Raw genomic sequence first — 3583 nt, 5'->3', positions numbered from 1 at the left:
GAAATCCTTAATCTTCATCAGCAAGTGCTTCAAGTCATCCTCACTTTGAGCAAGCAAAATTGTGTCACCTCCCTCTAGAAGGTTGTCCAGAAGACTTCCTCCAGTCCTGATAGAGCGTTCTTCTTCATAGAGGTCAGCTACTCGGGTTCTTTACTCGGTACACAGATGGAGAGAGGTGAGAGGATACAACGCAGTTGTCCGATATTCTGTTTGAGTGATTTTTTTTTAAAATATGGAACGCTTCATGAATTTGATTGTCATCCTTTCACAGGGGCCATGCTAATCTTCTCTGTATCCTTCCAATTTTAGTATCTGTGCTGCCGAAGCGCGCACTTAAGTGACTTCTTCTTGGTTAATGTACAGTTTTCCCATGAGCACAAGTATTTGTTCTGGAATTTCCTTTCAAAGCTATCTGTAGTTGGTTATGATACACAGAGTCGAATGCTCTGGATTATTCGCTAAAAAACAAGCAAACATTTTTTCTGGTATTCCCTGCTTTGAGTGCAGATCTATTTGACATCAGCAATAATGTCCCTTTCCTTTTTTTTTCACTTCTTTTGAATACAGCTTGAAATTCTGGCAACTCCCTGTCAATGTGTTCTTGCAATGGTTGTTAGGTGATATTTAGCAAAATTTTACTTGCAAGTGATATTAATGATATTGTTGAATAATTGCTGAATTTCTTTGAAATGGGACCAAATATGGATCTCTTTCCGTTGGTTGGCCATTTATCTTCCAAATTTCTTTGCATAGAAGAATGAATGTTTCCAGTGCTTCAGCAGCATTTTGAAACATTTAATTGAATATTCCATCAGTTGCTGGAGTTCTTTTTTTGGCTAATGCCATCAATTCAGCTTGAGCTTCTTCCTTCAGTTCTTAAAATGGATGAATGAAAGAGTAAGTGATGGTACTTGTTGCCTCAATTAAGGGAAGAATCGAATAAGCAAAGCAAAAAATACTGGATTTTTCTTTGAAATTATGAGTTAAAATTAGCTGAAACTGTGTTGCAGAAGGAATCCTGGTGGTTTAGTGGGCTAACTGCAAGGTCAGCAGTTTGAAACCATCAACTACCTCTTGAGAGAAAGATAAGGCTATTTCTTCCTGTAAAACTCATAGCCTGGGGAAAGGAAGTGGTGTTAACAAACCCGGGGACCAGGGAACAACAAGTGATCCAAATCGGTGGTGAGGAGGGTGTAGGAGGCCTGATAGGGAATGACCAAGGGTAATGTAACCTAGAGGAATTACTGAAACCCAAATGAAAGCTGAACATGATGGTGGGACAAGAGGAAGGTAAAAGGAAATAGAGGAAAGAGTTAGGAGGCAAAGGGCATATAGAGAGGTCTAAATAAAGGCATGTACATATGTAAATATATTTATATATGAGGATGTGGAAATAAATCTATGTGCATATATGTATAGGTTTAGTATTAAAGTAGCAGATGGACATTGGGCCTCCACTCAAGTACTCCCTCAATGCAATAACACTTTGTTCTATTGAACTGGCATTCCATGATGCCCACCTTCCCAACACAATCACTGAAGACAAAGCAGGTACATAAGAAAATGTGGTGAAGAAAGCTGATGGTGCCAAGCTATGAAAAGATATAGTGCCTGGGGTCTTAAAGGCTTGAAGGTAAGCAAGCAGCCATCTAGCTCAGGAGCAACAAAGCCCATGTGGAATAAGCACACCAGCCGGTGCAATCATGAGGTGTTGAAGGGATCAGTTATCAGGCATCAAAGAACAAAAAATCATATCATTGTGTGCTCACCTCCCATATATGATTGCTGAAGACAAATGGGTGCATAAGAAAATGTGATCAAGAAAGCTGATGGTGCCTGGCTATCAAAAGATATAGCATCTGGGATCTTAAAAGCTTGAAGGTAAACAAGCGGCCATCTAGCTCAGAAACCACAAAGCCCACATGGAAGAAGCACACCAGCCTGTGTGATTACGAAGTGTTTAAGGGATCAGGTATCAGGCATCATCAGAACATCATTGTGAATGAGGAGGAGTGAGGAGCAGAGACCCAAAGCACATCTGTAGGCAATTGGGCATCCCCTACGGAAAGGTCATGGGGAAGAGACAAGCCAGTCAGGGTGCATTGTAGCAACGATGAAACATACAACTCTCCTCTAGTTCCTAAATGCTTCCTCCCCCCCGCCAGCGCCACCCCCCACCGCTAACATGATCCCAATTCTTCCTTACAAATCTGGCTAGACAAGAGGATGCACACTGGTACAGATAGGAATGGTAAACACAGGGAATCCAGGCCGGATGATCCCTTGAGGACCAGTGCTGAGAGTGGCAATTCCTGGAGGGTGAAGGGAGGATGGGGTGGAAAGGGGGAGCTGATTACAAGGATCTACATATAACCTCCTCCCTGGGGGGCAGACAACAGGAATGTGGGTGAAGGGTGACATTGGACAGGGAAAGATATGACAAAACAATAATTTATAAATTATCAAGAGTTCATGAGGGAGGGGGGAGCAGGGACGGGGGGGGGGGGAAATGAGGATCTGATACCAGGGGCTTAAGTGGAGAGCAAATATTTTGAGAATGATGAGGGCAATGAATGTACAAATGTGCTTTACACAATTGATGTATGTATGGATTGTGATAAAAGTTGTATGTGCTCCTAATAAAGTTATTTTAAAAAAATCATAGCCTGTGCCCCATACAGTTGCTATGAGTCAGAGTTCGCTTGTTGGCAGTTGGGGATATTTTGCGTATGTGGCAGAAGAAGTGCAGTTGCATCATAGATATAGTTGAATTGGAGACAAAGAGGACATTAACATTAGAATGGGTAAAAACCCCAAGTACATATATGAGTTATGAAGAAAAGAAGAGCAACAATCTCTATAGCATAGTTAATCTTTGGTGTTGTTATGTATTAAATAAACCAAAAAATGTATTAAATAAATTAAAGTCTTAAATCATTGTTAGATGCCATCAAGTCATTTCAGACTCACAGTGACCTTATGTACAACAGACAGAAACACTGCCCTGTCCTGTGGCATCCTCACGTCCTTGCTGTGTTTGAGCACATTGTTGTAGCCACTGTGGCAATCTGTCTCATTGAGGGTCTTCCTTTTTTTCCACTGGCCTTCTACTTTACCAAGCACGATGCCCTTCTCCAAGGATTGATCTCTCCTGATAACATGTCCAAAGTACATGAGATAAAGTCTGGACATCCTCAGAACCAAAATGCTTTCTGGCTGTATTTCTGCCACCATGACTTTGTTTGTTTCTTGCAGTCCATGCTATATTCAACATTCACCAACACTATAATTCAAAAGCATCAACTCTGCTCTGGTCTTCCTTATTCATTGTTCAGGTTTCACGTGAATATGAGGTGATTGAAAGTGTCATGGCTTAGGTCAGGTGTACTTTAATCCTGAAAGTGACATCTTTGATTTTAGTACTGTCAAGAGGTTTTTTCCATCAGATTTTCCCATTGCAATAAATAATTTATTTTTTTGACTGCTACTTGCATGGGTGTTGATTGTAGGTCCCAGTAAAATGATATCACTCTCTACTTCAGTCTTTGCTCCCTTTATCATGATATTGCTTACTAGCCCAGTT

At 41.0% G+C, this 3583-nt stretch overlaps 1 non-coding gene across 1 annotated transcript; it reads right to left on the bottom strand.

The window, feature by feature from the left end:
• Window positions 1–226: 226 nt before the first annotated feature.
• On the bottom strand, window positions 227–333 carry LOC142435218 (U6 spliceosomal RNA). Its single transcript, XR_012781322.1, has one exon. It is a non-coding gene; the product is annotated as a U6 spliceosomal RNA (small nuclear RNA).
• Window positions 334–3583: the final 3250 nt, after the last annotated feature.

The sequence above is a fragment of the Tenrec ecaudatus genome, chromosome X (assembly GCF_050624435.1).
Source record: "Tenrec ecaudatus isolate mTenEca1 chromosome X, mTenEca1.hap1, whole genome shotgun sequence".
Lineage (NCBI taxonomy): Eukaryota > Metazoa > Chordata > Mammalia > Afrosoricida > Tenrecidae > Tenrec > Tenrec ecaudatus.
Note: the sequence above shows the minus strand (reverse complement) of the source record. Positions and strands in the feature narration are given on the sequence as shown.